The 17,710-nt window shown below is 35.9% G+C and overlaps 1 protein-coding gene across 5 annotated transcripts in view; it reads right to left on the bottom strand.

Moving 5' to 3' along the window:
- The window catches only part of RNF152 (ring finger protein 152), a 114,843-nt gene that overhangs the window by 66,875 nt on the left and 30,258 nt on the right, over nt 1-17,710 (bottom strand). For all 5 annotated transcript variants that reach the window (XM_056824250.1, XM_056824248.1, XM_056824246.1 and 2 more), the window contains one exon: nt 7,422-7,544. The gene's annotated coding sequence lies outside the window, so the exon portion shown is untranslated. The remainder of the gene's footprint in view (nt 1-7,421; nt 7,545-17,710) is intronic.

The raw sequence follows: 17,710 nt of genomic DNA, 5'->3' as shown, positions 1-17,710 counted from the left end.
CATCAATTGACATCATCATAAGGTTTTAGTTTTTGTTTTAATATCATTAACTTTTCCTAATGTTTAACTATCCTTTTATCCCTGGTAGAAATCCAATTTGGCCAGAGTGAGCATATATTCGTATATATTAAACACATATATATAACATATTTGTATACATAAACATGTACTGCTATACTCTTATCATTAAGATCTTGCTTAAAAGTCTTGCATCAATATCCAGACAATATTGGTCCATGGTTCTGGGGAGTGAAATATGAGTTTTTGTCCCTACAGAATTACATTCATCTTCATGTTAATCAAAAACCTATGAAGGTCAAAACCAAATGCTATTACTCTCATCTGGAAATGCCTCAAAAATATTCTTATGTTGTATGGAAAAGAAAAATTATTATTTGAAATCTGTAAATTTAGCTATTATACAAAATGGGAAGTGGGGGTTCTCTCAAGGAGTTTACTTCTATCTGACATATTCTTCCTGAATTACCTGCCTGCTTGGACTGATAAAATTAAAGTCCTATATAGAGACATTCAACCCAATCCCAGTTCAGTTTTTAAACTACCTAAGATGACCCAGCTAATAAAAAGGGAAACTAAAAGGACAATAAACCCGGTCTCTTAGCTCCCAGCCCCAGGGCTCCTTCTACTCTACACATTTTCAACAGAATATGAAATTAAAAGAGAATGCAAAATGATTTTTGCGTTATAAAATTCAAATGATCATTTTGGAGTTTATTTTTGAGACTTGTAGTCTCAGAATACTGTTAACTATGTTATTAAAAACAGCCACCAAAAGGAAAACAACTGGTACTTAAAGACCCCATTTTCATTTTCCATGTTGGAAACAACTGGTGGAAAATTTCCTCAAAACATGCTGTGATTAGATCATTTTCCATGCAACCTACTGCTATGATTTTTATTTTACAAAACAAATAATTTGCCATGTACTGAACACAAGAGGGCACAAAATTAGCAAATACATCTTGAATACTAAGCCATATTTTCCACCAGTCAGCAACTAAGAAAATCAATGAGGGTCTTTCTCCACTGTTTGATGGCACCAGATCTTAAGGTTCCCCTCTACTTGACCAGTGTGAGTCATTTAAGTGATTAAGATACGTCAATGAAGTATATAAATATTCATATTCAGTTATTCTGCCCAAAATCATACACAGAGCCATGGAAAAACTCTCCTAACAGAATTGCAACACATCAAATACTTGAATATTATAACATAACAATGCTTATCAAATAAAAGGAATGAAATAAATATAATAGTAGCTAAATTTTATATAGCACTATAAGGTCTGCAAAGCACTAGACAAATACTTCATTTTATCCTCATAACCATCCTGATATAGGTACTATTATTCTTAACCTCATTTTACAAATGAGAAAATTGAGGCTCCCCTTTGAGCTCCAAAGCCATGGATTATAAGTTCCATGATCTCTCCAGCTATAAATAAATTCCTTTTCTTTTTCTTTTTGATCTCTCCTTAGGGCGGATGAAATCGCTGAGTAACCCTACTCCTAATTATCTTTTACTTTCTTAAAAAACTGTCAGAGGTAATCATGGATAAACATTCAACTCACTTTGCAGATATGATGAGGACAAATGTTATTGTCCTCTTTAACAGATGGAAAAACTGAGGTAAAGAGATACCAAGACATTTTCAAAGTCCACAAAACAAGACAGGAAACAAAGTCATGCCTCCTAAATCCCAGTGGGAATACTAGCATGATGACCCTTTGTGGACTTCACTGGTTAGAAATTATTTCAACAACTGTTCATCTACATTAACTTATTCAAATAATAGCTAATCCTGCACAAGGCTTTCTTCTAACTCTGCTTTTCTCCTGTGTGACAAAGGAGAGTCACTGTTGGGTTATCCTCTGGTGCCAGTCACTCATGTTGTAGATTTACCATTAAGAAGCCGATATGTACTCACTTGACTTTTTGGAATGTCTCAGAGTATATAGTTGCTCTAATTCCCCCCTCAGTACTTCTAATAAAATCAACTATTTCAAATAAAGCTGCAACTGCTTTTGGAGTTTCCCACTGGTACCATCTAGAAGACTTGGTTTTAGGTTTAGCTGGCATCACTGAAACAGGCAGCAGAGCATGAAAGAACTGTTTTGGTTAAAATTCAAGCTATAAATTGCTTTAGAGGTAGTGCAGAAGTCTACTAATACAATATATCTGAGAATTGTGTGGGATCTGAATTTGAGATATTTCCACAGAATAGAGAGGACAAAGGAAAAAGGAATTTGAGAGACTTTTGATTTCAACCAGAGTACAGGAGGGGTAGATGAACTAGATAAGTAAATAGGAGACAGAATGGTAGATTAGATATAGAGTGAGTGTGTGTGTGTGTGTGTGTGTGTGTGTGTGTGTGTGAGATAGAGAGGGGGGGGGAGGAAGAGAGAGAAAGAAAGAGAGAAAGAGAGAGAGAGAGAGAGAAAGAAAGAAAGAGAAAGAGAGAGAGAAAGAGAGAAAGAGAGGAAGAGAGGAAGAGAGAGAAAGAGAGAAAGAAAGAGAGAGAAAGAGAGAGAGAGAGAAAGAGAGAGAGAGAAAGAGAGAAAGAGAGAAAGAAAGAAAAAGAAATAAAGAAAGAGAGAAAGAGAGAAAGAAAGAAAGAGAGAAAGAGAGAAAGAGAGAGAGAAAGAAAGAGAGAAGGAGAGAAGGAGAGAAGGAGAGAAGGAGAGAAGGAGAGAAGGAGAGAAGGAGAGAAGGAGAGAAGGAGAGAAGGAGAGAAGGAGAGAAGGAGAGAAGGAGAGAAAGAGAGAAAGAGAGAAAGAGAGAAAGAAAGAAAGAAAGAAAGAAAGAAAGAAAGAAAGAAAGAAAGAAAGAAAGAAAGAAAGAAAGAAAGAAAGAAAGAAAGAAAGAAAGAAAGAAAGAAAGGAAGAAAGGAAGGAAGAAAGGAAGAAAGGAAGAAAGGAAGAAAAAGGAAGAAAGGAAGAAAGGAAGAAAGGAAGAAAGGAAGAAAGGAAGAAAGGAAGAAAGGAAGAAAGGAAGAAAGGAAGAAAGGAAGAAAGGAAGAAAGGAAGAAAGAAAGAAAGAAAGAAAGAAAGAAAGAAAGAAAGAAAGAAAGAAAGAAAGAAAGAAAGAAAGAAAGAAGAGATTTAGGAGGAGGAAAGAGAGTGAGACAGGGAGAAGAAGAGGGAGAGGGAGAGACAGAGAAAGAGAAAGAGAGAGATTTCTCTACTATCTCCTAAAAATGGGATCAAAGCCTTAAATTTAGCTGTTTCTTGAATCATTCATCTATGGAGGAAATCAGACAACAGTGGAGAATGCCATGGTAAAGTAATGTGGAGGACTAGACATGACACTTGCATCACAATTAAACCTAAGTTATGAACCTTTTGAATGCCTGAATGCCTTACTTGTCATTCTCTATAAAGCACTAACATTCTACCCAACTGTAACATAGAATTCCTACACTTCATCTCTCATTATTCCAATACCTGTAGCACATATGGCAGCATATGTTTTTTCAATATAAAATTCTTAACCTAATCCATATCTAATCATACAGATGAACATATGCAATGTATATATGTAGCTGTAGCTATTTTTGTATAACAATAATTAAAAGTGACACAAGTTTAATAACATCAAATTAAAATTTCCCACCTCAGATTTCAATATCTAGATTTCCTAAATGAATTAACCAGTACTAAATTGAGTATGTTTGATTCATTATTAACTAGAATTCTCTCTTAAAAATCAAAAGAAAATTGCTTGTAGAACAAAAGTAAATATTTGACTCTAAATCGTGATGAGGTAATTGCTCTCTATAGTATTAATTTATATGACATATTCTGGTTAGCATAAAAGCAATGCTATTTTTTTCCCCTTGAGATCTCATGTGCCTTTCAGAATTCTTTGTGAATTCCCTAAATCAGAATACTGAATAATCTCCCCAAAATGCACTCTATTCCATTGCTGATATTAGCACACTAAGTCATCATTACTACAAAAAAGGTCATAATTAATTGATATTTTGGGACACAGAAGAAAAAATTTTTGTTTTCTCAACAAGAGAATTTGGGTATATTAACTCTGTCTTAGTAACAACTCTAACACAAAAGGGCAAGGGTCAGGCAAACAGGGTTAAGTGAAATGAAGAAGTATCTGAGGTCACATTTCAACCCACATCCTCATGACTCCAGGCCTGGCACTCTATTCACTGTGCCACCTAGCTGCCCCTGGCATAGCACTCTTAAGGCTTATTTCTATTTCAAGTTAACACGGTCACTTTAAAATTGGTGACAAATATCCCCATTACTCAACAATTCTCATGCATAAAATTTCAATTGATAATTTTCTTTTGTTTATCCAAAACTTATGGCTATTTGTGACTTCCGATGATATGACAACTGATTACCTCCTCTCTTACCCAAAGGTAAAGTGAACTATCAACATAGGCTAAAAGACAAGAAATTAAGCACACAATGTTATATCACAGAATAAGGCTTTTTAAAAAAATTGTTCAAAAAGAAAACAGAGAAGAAAACTAGTCACGTAGTGACTGTTGGGTAAAGTCATTTTAGAACTGAAAAAGACTATGGCCAACTACAAAGCAAATCCAAATAAAAAAAAATCAAAAACTGAAAGCAAATATCAAAGAAATGATAGTAAAAATTCATTGAATTGGATAAGTTGGATTTGAACATGAAAAGTCTGAATCACATTAAATAAGGCCTTTTTACTTTAAATCCTAATTATATATATATAAATTATATGTAATTTAAATCCTAATTAACTTAATCCTACTTTTTTCACCATACTGTATGCCTGGATACCATGTCAAAGTGAACCACCATAAAATATACTACATTTCCCCAGGATGAAAATATTATAATTGAGGATTACATTCCTGAGCAAACACTACCCATTGAATAAGGAATAGATATGAAAAACATATGACAAAAAAAGCAAAAAATATAACACCTATAACTTCCTATAAATATTTAATAAAATCCTGTAATTTCATTAAAATGTCCATAGATTGAAGGGTAGCAACAAATTAGGAAACAATCTTCATAAAAACCTCTGACAAGGGTTTAATTACTAAAATTTATAAAGAACTAAATCAATTGTACAAAAAATCAAGCCATTCTCCAATTGACAAATGGGCAAGGGACATGAACAGGCAATTCTCAGCCAAAGAAATCAAAACTATTAATAAGCACATGAAAAAGTGCTCTACATCTCTTATAATCAGAGAGATGCAAATCAAAACAACTCTGAGGTATCATCTCACACCTAGCAGATTGGCTAACATGACAGCTATGCAAAGTAATGAATGCTGGAGGGGATGTGGCAAAGTGGGGACATTAATTCATTGCTGGTGGAGTTGTGAATTGATCCAACCATTCTGGAGGGCAATTTGGAACTATGTCCAAAGGGCGATAAAAGACTGTCTGCCCTTTGATCCAGCCATAGCACTGCTGGGCTTGTACCCCAAAGAGATAATGGACAAAAAGACTTGTACAAAAATATTCATAGCTGCGCTCTTTGTGGTGGCCAAAAATTGGAAAATGAGGGGATGCCCCTCAATTGGGGAATGGCTGAACAAATTGTGGTATATGTTGGTGATGGAATACTATTGTGCTAAAAGGAATAATAAAGTGGAGAAGTTCCATGGAGACTGGAACAACCTCCAGGAAGTAATGCAGAGCGAGAGGAGCAGAACCAGGAAAACATTGTACACAGAGACTGATACATTGTGGTACAATCCAAGGTGATGGACTTCTCCATTAGTATCAATGCAATCCCTGAACAATCTGCAGGGATCTAAAAAAAAAATACTACCCACAAGCAGAGGATAAACTGTGGGAGTAAAAACACCTCTGAAAAGCAACTGCTTGACTACAGGGTTGGAGGAGATAAGACTGAGGAGAGACTCTAAATGAACACTATAATGCAAACTCCAACAACAGGGAAATGGGTTCGAGTCAAGAACACATGTGATAACCAGTGGAATCATGCGTCGGCTATGGGAGAGGGAAAGGCGGGGGGGGGGGGGGGGGGGGGGGGAGGGGAGGGGAGGAAAAGAAAACGATCTTTGTTTCCAGTGAATAATGTATGAAAACGACCAAATAAAATAATATTAAAATTAAAAAAAAAAAGGTCCATAGATTGTAAACTAATTTTAAAAGTCCCAAAGTACTAAACAGCATATTTTTAAAACTTTAATGTATAACAAATTAATCCTAAAACAGATGGAGGAGTTAGGAATCACATCTATGTCTTTAGGGAAATGAGGAATTTTCTGAGACTCGGGAGCAGTGCAAAGGAGTGCATTCCAGGCATGGCCAATGGCCAATACAAAAGCATGGAGATGCAAGATGGAGATGGAATGCCAATTTTGGTGGTGCACAGACAATAGAAAAAAGAAATAATGGCCACAGATGTTGCAGAAGTATGTTGAAGGCCAGGTAGTGAAGGTCTTTTAAAAAAATCAATATATAAATATAAAATATAAAAATTTATATTTTATCCTAGAGAAAATAGGGAGCCATTGGAGTTTCTTGATTAGAGAAATATAATAGTAAAATCTTCACTTAAGAAAAATCACTTTGGTAATTTTGTGAAGGAAGAATTGGAGTGGAGAAAAGACAAAGTAGGAAGACCAATCAGGAGTCCAAATAAATAAACATTTAATGTGCTCAGATTTTTAACTATCAATTGTCAAAACAGTTAAGTAGTTTCAATCAAAAGATGTTATTCTCCTTCTAAAAAAATTTCTGAACATCTCTAAATGAAAAGGAAAGACTCTTGCATACATGGCATCTTCTGCCATTGAATGAAAGCCAGCTCCTCTTTAACCAAATATGGGCTACAAGAACCCCTTTACCCTAGAACTAGAAAAACCCAAATCTCACTCTGGCAGGAGCTTTAAAAGAAACTGACACTGATATAATTAGAGGCTTGATCCTTCAAAGTCACTGGTATAGGTAGGGACTATTTCCCAAATTAATTATAACTGCCCATAACTATATTTTTTTTTAATTTCTGAAATTTCTCAGAAAATGGATGTTATAGATACAAAATAGGACTCATAAATTCAAAGACCATAAACAATAGGAAGCAAATGCAAAAAATGACAGTGGCAATGCTCAGTCTTCCAACAGTTTTCAGCTATTATTGATGGTATCAACCCAAGCCTCAAACACTTGGTTACCTCCACCAGAGAGCTTTTGTGCCATGGATGCTCTGAGGAGCTGTCATCTTTTTGTTTTAGGGTCCATACCTGAATACAATGGTTTTTTGTGGGGTAATAGGAGCCTATTTTTGAAATATATACATAGAAATGCACATCTATGACCCTAATTAAGATAATCAATTAGAATGGACTATTTCAGGATCACACAAAACTCATGCTCAGCCCCCATACTCCTAATGTTCACTATACCTTAAATTGAAGGAAGAGGCAGCAAAGTCAGGTTTCTAAATGACATTAGGTTAGGAGTCAGGAACTTTGGGGTCTCGTCTCAGGGCCAAATCACTAAATGTTTTTCTGATTCCACTTTGCCATCTGTAAAGTAAGAATAATAGTATGCTGTAAGAGTATGAAAGACTTTAGAATTGAAAAGAAAATGGGGGCCCCTCACATTTGAAGATTTTGAATGTCTTATTACTGTTCACATGAGTCTGTGAATTTTCATACCACACACTTGACTAGCTGTGTTATTCTGGGCATGTCATTAAGTGACTGCCTCAGTTTCCTCAACTGTAAAATGCAGATTACAATAGCATCTACTTCCCAGGATTGTTGTGAAGATCAAAGGTTTTAATTTTTATGAAGTTTTTTGTAGTCTGGAATGCAGTAGACACCTAATAAATGCTTGCTTCCTTCCTCATCACAAAATAAACACCCAGAGACATTATTAGCTAGAATCTTGCATCTTATGTCCTTGGGCAAATGCCTGTTTTGGTACCATTGATCTTAAGTTTTGTGGTCAAGAGCATATGATACACAAAAAAATTTCTGAAAAAAATTTTCTGTATTATAACATCTCTTCTAGCACATTTTCAAAAATGAAGCAGTGTTAATGGTTTAGGCTTATTTGTTACCAACTATTTCAAAAAATATTAATACAACATTTTGAAAGATCAAAACTACAATATTCTGACTTACACTGTTACTAGTATTACATTGTCTTTCAAAAGCAAAATTCCCTGCTGGGTTACAAAATTGGGAATTGAAATATTTCTATAACATTATCAGAACCGGAGAACTTTTTTATTCCTTCAGAAGAAAAGAGTCTTTTGAAATACTTAAGCTTAAAGCATGAAAAAAAAGCCCATTTGACAATCCAAGTATCATTTAATGTCTAAATGCTAGTAAAAGTTTGCTAAAATCCATTTAAAAACAAAGAGCATGTAAATGCCTTGTGCTTTTTAACACTTAAGGAAAGCAGGCTATGTGATAGATATGGGGGAAAGTTTGTTGGGTGTGTATTCTTGCCTCTGAGACATAACTGTCTGATCAAGAGTAACTCATTTAATTTGTGTCAGCTTCAGTTTCTTCATCTGTATGATGACCATGACTGAAGTATCTATCTCCTAGGGGTTGTATCACATGAAAGACCTTAAAACATTCCTGTATCAGCAATGTGAAACCCTAGTTATGCAAAAAGTATATTAAGAAAGGTCAGTCACTAGGGCAGTGAGGGGGCTCAGTGGATTAAGAGCCAGGCTGAGAGACAGGAGGGTCCTAGATTCAAATATGACCCCAGACACTTCCTAGCTGCGTGGCCATGGTAACTTAACCCCCATCATTGCCTAGCCCTTAATGTTCTCCTTCCTTGGAAGAAAGGAGGGAGGGAGGGAGGGAGGGAGGGAGGGAGGGAGGAAAGGAAGGAAGGAAGGAAGGAAGGAAGGAAGGAAGGAAGGAAGGAAGGAAGGAAGGAAGGAAGGAAGGAAGGAAGGAAGGAAGGAAGGAAGGAAGGAAGGAAGGAAGGAAGGAAGGAAGGAAGGAAGGAAGGAAGGAAGGAAGGAAGGAAGGAAGGAAGGAAGGAAGGGAGGGAGGGAGGGAGGGAGGGAGGGAGGGAGGGAGGGAGGGAGGGAGGGAGGGAGGAAGGGAGGGAGGGAGGGAGGAAGGGAGGGAGGGAGGGAGGAAGGGAGGAAGAAGGGAGGAAGGGAGGAAGGGAGGGAGAGAGGGAGGGAGGTCAACCATCTAACATATGCTTTAAAACAATTTCCTAATAACTAGAATAATGCCAATTTGTTTTGAATGAAGAAACTGAATCAATGGAGAGACTAGTATAGCAACTCCTAACTAATTCATACTAATTACTGGGAGTTTTGCAGCTGATGGAACTGTGATTTAGCAAGTAAACAAACCTTATCAAAAGAAAATTAAAGCTCTTGCTTTCCCAAATGTATTTCCCTCATTTATCTTAATAAGTGTGATTTAATTTTGTTTATTGGTGATCATTCTTCATGTTATATTAAATTTATTTTGTATAATTAATTAAAGCTCAGTAATGGGAAAACTAAATGCAGATGTTAACTTTTTTTTTAACCTCTTCAGGATCTAAATTGACCCTGATATCTATAAATCCAAGAATAAGTTCCTGACTAAGATCATAAATAAAGACAGAAACTAATCTAATTTTCAATTTGCCTCTAAATCAAACCTGTTGGTAATGGTACTGAGAAGAATCAAATCAAGAAAGTCGGTTAGTCATAGGTCCTAGAACCTTAGCACTTAAAGATCCAGTCTATCCAATTAAAGATGCATAACATCAAAACCACAGAACACTTGCTTTCCAAAAAAATTTTTTACTCACCAAAAAAATAAAATAAAAATAAAATAAATGAACTGGGCTAATCCTCATGGAATTATGTACTAAGGATTCTAGAAATAATTTTAGGTCATCTATTTAAACTCCCTCATTTTACCAATGAGAAAAATGAGAGTCCAAAGAGTAGAAGAGACTTTCCTAAGGTGACAAAAGGAGAAAACAAAATAATCTCTGACTGTAAGATTTCCAACTCAAAGCCCAACATTTTTTTCACTATAGAATGCTTCTTTACTTTGTAGAAGAAAATTGAAGCCCAGAGAGGTTAAATTAAATTACCTAAAGATACAGAGCCAGCACAGTCCTCCAGGTAGTGGAGGAATCCATCACATCAGCTCTAAGAAATCTTCTCTATTTCTGACACTGATGCTGCCTCCAACATCTGTCCTACACTCATCAGGGTCATCTATCAGATATATACATAAAAAAGAAAAGACACTATAACTAATAACACAATTCTCAATCAGGCCACCTATTCTTCCTGAGTTCCTACCTTGTGATCTTGTATAATCCAATGAAAATTTAAAATAAAAAATATAAGGCATTTATATACTGTTTTAAAGTTTTTCAAGGTACTTCCCACATATTATCTCATTTTATTCTCATAACAATCCTGGGAGGCAATGATATTTTCCCCATTTTACAAGAGTGGAAACTGAGGCAGACAGAAGCTAGGTGGTGAGGCCAGAATTATAGAGTCAGTTATTGTCTGAGACCAAATTTGTACTCAAATCTTCCTGACTACAGGTCCAACATTCAATCTACTATGCTACCCAGCTGCCTATACATTTGTATCTTATAAACACACATATATATTTAATATCTATCTCCATATTAGAGAAAATTTTGTATTTATCTCTATAACGTATGTATTTAAAGATAAGTTATAGGTATTTATATTATAAATTATAAATATGATAATAAAATACAAATTATAAATAAATATGTAATTGAAACATTTATATATTACATCTTTATCTCTATGATTTATACAGAACACAACAATGCAACGGATATCACCAGAGAATTTCATTAATTGCCGAAATCATAGTATGGGTAGAATAAAGAACTTTAAACTAAAAAACAGATGAAACCTAGGTTCAACTCCCACCTCCACAAATTAATTTAGTGTAAATAAATTTTACTTATTACTTGTTTGACCATAAGAAAGTAACAACCTATATTTGATCCTCACCAACAAAATAGAGGTAATTGCAGTTTCAGGTGCTCCCAGAGTTAATGTGAAGAACATAAAAGATAATGTAGAAATGTGATATTGCAAACCTTATCTGTATCTTGGGAGTTTAGAGTTTGGTGAAGAGGGATACCACTGACCCACAGTGGGCCTAGGAAGTTTCCTGGAAATTCTTCTGCACTTAAGTCTTTAAAAAACAACCTTAAAGAAATATGTAATAAAGGAGATGTATCTGGATGCCAGAGTTCAAGTTTTACTTGTCTTAAACCTCAACATAAATCAGTAGTAGTATGAGCTGCCAGCCAAAAAAGTTCATATAATTTGAGATGCTATTTAATAGAAATCTCATATGCAGAACAAGGGAGGCAATCATCCCACTATATTCAGTACCAGTCTTAAAAACTCTCCAGAAATACTGGAACATTTCAAGATAATCAAGAGTATTAAGGCTTCCCAAATCTTCATCTGCTAATTCAATCATTTAACAAATAAACATTTATCAAGTGTCCTCAGACACTATGGTAGGTGCAAAAAGAGGCAAAAAGACCTCAAGAAGCTTATAATTTAATGGAAAAGACAACATGCAAGCAAATACAAAGCTATACTGAATAAATAGGAAATAATTAACTGAGGAAGGTACTAGAATGAAGAGGCTTCCAGTAAATGATGGGATTTTATTTGGAACTTAAAGGAAACCTGGGAGGTCAGAAGTTGGCAAGGGGAAGGAGGGCACTCCACACATGGGGAACAGAAAATGCCCAGAGTCCAGAGATGGAGAATATTGTTTGTGGAACGGCCAAGAGGCCAGTTTTGCTGTCATGAAGAGTACATGATGGGAGAGTGAGGTATAAGGAAACTGGAAAGGGAGGAGGGAGCTAGGTTATTAAGGGCTGTAAATGCCAAACAGAGCATGTTGTAATCTGATCCTGAAGGCAATAGGAAGTCGCTGGCGTTTATTGAGTGGACAGTGTGGGTGACATGATCAAATCTGTGCTTTGTGTGGAAATCTGTGTTGAAAAATCATTTTAATGACTGAAGGGGAAGATGGATCAATTGGAGTAGGGAAAGCATTGAGGCAGGCAGAGCCACCAGCAGCCTTTTGCAATAGACCAGGCATGGAGCAATAGTACTGTGAGAGGATGGATGGTGCCATATTAAAGATCTGTTGCTGCCATACTGGAGATCTGTGGCTGCCATATTGGAGATCTGTTGCAAAAGTGAAACTGACCAGCCTTAACAATAATTTGAATATGGGTGGGGGAAGAGGGTTGGTTGAGAGATCATGAAGAATCCAGGATGACTCCTAATTTTTGAGCCTGAAGGACTGAGAGGATGGTATATAGCCCTTGAAGTTAACAGAAGAGGAATAAGGCTTAGAAGGAAAAAAAAGTAAGTTCAGTTTTAGAAGAGTTTAGTTTAAAATGTCTATTGGACATTCAGTTCCAGATGTCTGAAAAGCAATTAAGAAATAAGAACTAAAGAAATTGGATTAATCTAGGTCTAAGTAGGAATAGCCAGGCAATTAAATTCAGTTCAACAAATAACAAATGTTGGGGGAAACTGGGTTGCTCAGTGGACAGAGCCATGCCTAGAAACAGGAGGTCCTGAGTTCAAATCTGGCCTCAGACACTTCCTAGCTATGAGACCTTGGGAAAGTCACTTAACCCCCATTGCCTAACCCTAACTGCTCTTCTACCTTAGAACCAGTAGTTAGTTTTGAGTCTAAGTCAGAAGGTAAGGGTTTTAAATTTTTAAAAATGTGTGTGTGTGAAATGTCTACTATGTTTAAGGATTCTTCAAGACTCAGGAAACAATGACAAAGATAAGGATAAAATGGAAGGTAATTGGGAGGAATAGAAAATTAACAACTAGGGGAAATCATGATATACTTCTTGTAGTATGTGCTTCTCTAAACTGGGAAGAAAAATTAGAATTATTAGATTTAGACCAATATTTCACATATATGTATGTGACTTAGATATAAAAAGTCACATCATCAACAAATTAGAGAAACAGAAAAATTACTCATAGATTTATGAATAGGAGAAAAGCTCATTACCAAACAAAAAATAAAGAGGATCACAAATAGCAAAATGGATCATTTTGATTACATACAATTAAAAAGTTTTTGCACTAATAAATCTAATAAAGTTATGATTAAAAGAAAAACAGGGACAAGATCACTGCAGCATTTTCACTGATAAAAGTCTCTTGTCCAAAATTAATAAGAAACTTATTCAAACTTATAAGGGACATTTCCCAACTGACATAGTCTAAAGCTATGAATGAGAAATTCTCAATGGAAGAAATCTAGGCTATCTTCAGCCATATGAAAAAAAAAGGCTCTAAATCACTAACCAGAGAAATGCAAATTAAGACAATTCTAAGACTCCACCTCACACTGATCAGAATGGCAAAGATGACAGCCACAAAAAAATAAACTGATTAAGGTCGAAGGGTCTCTGGTAGAAACAAACAGGCACACTGATGTACTTTTTGTGGAGTCAAGAATGGGTACCACCATTCTTGGAAAGCAATTTGGAATCAAACATGAAAAGTTGCTAAAAGTGTGGTCCCTTTGATCCAGTTATACTACTGTTGGGCTTATACCCAAAAAAGATGAAAAGAAGAAAAAAGTTTTTCATGCGTAAGAATTTTTATTACTGCTCCTTTTGAAGTGGCACAGAGCTGGAAACTAAGAAGATATCCAACAACTGAGAAATGGTTGAATGAGTTGTGGTATAAGAATGTGGAGTATGAATATGCTACAAGAAATGAAGAAATTGACTCTAGCAAAACAACATGGAAAGATTTCTATGAACCAAAGAAATGAAGTAAAGCAGAACCAGGAGAATAATTTAATACAATCACAACAATGTAAAAATAAATAACTTTTAAAAGCTATAAGAGCTTTAATGGATGCAATAACTATTCATGATGCCAGAGGACTGATGAGATTCATGACAGAGATGTAACAGAATTTTGAGCTGTTAAGCACATGGCCCACAACACTTCTGACCAAACCAGATTAAAATGTAATGTGGAAATAATTAACAAAATAAATGAAAATATAATTTTTAAAAATAGATAAAAACTACATTTAAAAATGAAGTCAATTTGTGGCACCCCAGGGATTCTTATGTACCTATTTTTATTTAAGTTTGATACCACTGGTGTAGAATGAGACATGTTTTTGAACATATCCACTGAAGGTATATATTTTGCTTGACTAATCATACTTGTTACAAGAATTTTTTTTCTATTCGATGGGTTGATGGAAAGGAAATAAAATAGAGGTGAGGGTGCTACTGAAATGAAATGTTGCTTGCACTTTTAGTTTTGAAATCATGATGTAATTTGTTTTACTTAATTATTTTATTTTGTAACAAGGAACCTCTCACAAAGTGAGAATAATCTAATTATTTGTAATATAAAAATAAAACACAACAAAAAACTTTAAAATTAATTTTTTTAAGTGCAGAGGAAAAATAATTATCCAGAAGAGAATGGAAAGTATAAAGAGACAGCATTTACTATAACAAGAACAATTAAAGCTAAGCATTTTCTTCCTTACGAAATAAGGCCATTTCCAAATTATGCTGCTTGCATTCCAGGCCATTTTCTATTTGGACCTTGCTACTAAATCCCGGAAAAGAAACCAGGAAAAATATGCTTTGGCCTTTTCTAGCCAGGAACAAGGGGAACAAATCACTTCCTGGTCATTTCTGTGTATTGCCTCCCCCTATATCTCTCAGCAACCCCCTATATTGCCAGCTTCCCCAATTAGAACATAAGTGCCTCAAAGGCAGGGACTTGCTTGCTGGTTCATATTTGTATTCCCACCACTTAGCCCAGAGTCTGGCACATAGAAAGAGTCCAATGCTTTATCATCATCATATTAAATAATTTGTCAATGGAAATGTTTGAACAATTGCTGGCTGTCCATGTGACAGACAAAGTGGCAGAGGGAGTTCATGTGCAGATGGGGAATTTGGACTAGATGGCCTCTAATGGTGCTTAAGAGTTTCTCATAAGAGGAAAAAATCAAAGAATATAGGAGGAACTTGGACAGGTTTAGAAAATGTTCAAGGCTAGTCTAAGAAGTAGAACAGGAGTCCCCTATAGGTTAATCTTTATCTATTAAATAAATCTTATTGCCTCTTCCCCTTCCCAATTCCTTTTTGCTCATGAAGATAACCCAGTGGGGAAGTATAAATTATAGCTACACCTGGTCAACCCTTAAAGTATCCATGGGTGCAGCTGCTGACTCAGTGAATGGAGAGCCAGCCAAGAGATAGAAAGTCCTGGGTTCAAATTTGGCCCCAGATACTTCTTAGCTGCATGACCTTAGGCAAAGGCACTTAACACCCACTACCTTACTGCTTTTCTGCCTTGGAACCAACACAAAATATTGATTCTAAGACAGAAGGTAAGGGTTGTAATAAATAAATCAATAAAATAAACAGACTCTTTGATTTTGAAGTCTTTTATCTTCTTTAAGTCCTAACCTACTGTCTTAGAATCAATACCAAGTATCAGTTCCAAGGCAGAAGAGAGGGATTCTATGAAACAGAGGTGAAGAGAGGGGAGTGCATGCTGGGCATATGCCAGTTCAGAGGCACAGAGAAAAAAGTTGGAGTGTGTGAAGACTAGAAAGAAGGCCACTCAGAGGAGACACAGCATTCAGGCTGGAAAGGAGTTGTGGCCATGTTGGGAAGGACTTTAGAAGCTAACCAGATACCACCAGAATCCATAAGTAGGAAAATGACATGGTCAGAGAAGCTCTTAGGGGAAATCCCTTTGATAGCAGAGTGGACAATGGACTGCAGTGAGAAGAGGCTTGAAGCAGGGAGATCCATTAGAAAGCTGTTGCAATAAGGGAAGAGCTAAGGTGAGAGCTCTGTGAGTCAAAGAGGAAGGGTTTGAGATAATGCAAGAAATATTGTAAAGATAGAAAAGGCAAGATGTGGCAACCAAATGACTATGTGGGATGAGTGTAAAAAGTCAAAAAGATAATGACTAGCTTATAAACGGGGAATAGAAGGATAGTGCCTTCAAAATAAACAAGGAAAATTGGAAGAAAGGAGTATGGGTGGGGCAGGGGTTCATTTTGGGACATATTGTGTCTGTGATGTCTTTAGAACATCTAGTTTCAAATGTCCAATAGATGATTGATATGGGACTGATGCTCAGGAGAGTATACTGAAAAAAAAAAATGTGTGTGTGTGTGTGTGTGTGTGTGTGTGTGTACACATCTATGACAAATCTGAATTCAATTAAATCTAAATTTAATCTGAAATTTAATTTGAAATCTGAATTAAATCCATAGAAACTAATGCAGAGGAGAGAAAAGTATAGATGAAGGGTGAGATGGGATAGACAGGGAAACAGAGAAAAAGCTAAAATGTGAAGGGAGGAGTGGAGAAAAAAAATCCAGGGAAGAACTTCAAGAAATGAGAATGATAAGCCAGCAGAGAAGATGAAGGAACACACAAATAGGAGAAGCATGAGGAGAGAGTTGATGTCATGAAAATTCAGAGAGGAAAGAATATTGTAACCATGAAAATATGATTTACCAAGACTGAATTGCCAAAACTGTAAAGGTTTCGGCCAAACTGTAAAGATAATTTTTAGTGTCTTGATTTAAATAAAAAATAAGTGGTCACCATGGAAAAATTCCCAAATATGAAAATACCCAAGTTAGCTGGGTTTTATGGAGATTTCAATTAAATCACATGAAGGAATTAAAGGAGAGAGAGGGAGAGAGTCAGTCTTTATCACTCACCACAAGATCGTCCCAAGCAAGCTCCAGTCCTTCACTGAAATCCTCAACTCCTGAACTGAGTTCAGAGACCCTCCTCTGAACTCCTGAACTCTGAACTGAGTTCAGAGAGCTCCTTTTAAAGAGAATTTTCTCTTATGTCACCTCCCCTAAATTTTCACATCTACCAATCATAGTAGACGCTTTTACCCAGGACTGCCCATTCTTAGTTCCCATCACTCTTTAGTTCTCACCTTCTCTGGGTATATTATATCTTCTGAGCATTTCACATCTCTTTTGCTAAGCTTGCCTTTTGTGAGTTGCTTGACCTTTTAGTGATTAATTTAACCTTTGTAGGTACTTAGCACCCTTTTGTATTAGATCTAAAAATAGACCACCTAGCTTAGGATTTTTGCTTCACTATAACTATGAGTTGGGGACTTTTCATTGTTCACTCAGGAATTTTACAACTTTATCTTCCCCTAAGGCACTGTCTGAGCAGGGTGAAGTAATTTTAAAGTTCTCAATACATTCCTGATCAAGTACCTCTATTATTAAAAATGGGGAATAGCTTAACCAAATCTTCTAAGGTATAGTCTGAGAAGCTTTTAAGATTCACAATACCCAGGTGGAGAGGTTGGTCATCAGCATCCAATGCAGCACTTAAGAGCTTGCTGGTACCTGAAGAGAGCAGTTTCATCTGAATAATAAGAGGAAAACTTGAGAAAATGGAAGTTGTTAGTAAAAGTTGTTTCTTGGGGTTTTTTTTTGTTTTGTTGTGTTTTTTGTTTTTTAAGTATTGGAGAGACCTGGTTATGCTGAAGCAGTAGGGAATGACCCAGTAGATGAGAGAGAAAAGGGATACTGAATTTGTAATCAAATGGTGATGATGGAATAGTTTCTTCCTAAGGAGCCAGTGATTTTGACTGATTAATAAA

This window comes from Monodelphis domestica, chromosome 3, assembly GCF_027887165.1.
Source record: "Monodelphis domestica isolate mMonDom1 chromosome 3, mMonDom1.pri, whole genome shotgun sequence".
NCBI classification, from domain to species: domain Eukaryota; kingdom Metazoa; phylum Chordata; class Mammalia; order Didelphimorphia; family Didelphidae; genus Monodelphis; species Monodelphis domestica.
Note: the sequence above shows the minus strand (reverse complement) of the source record. Positions and strands in the feature narration are given on the sequence as shown.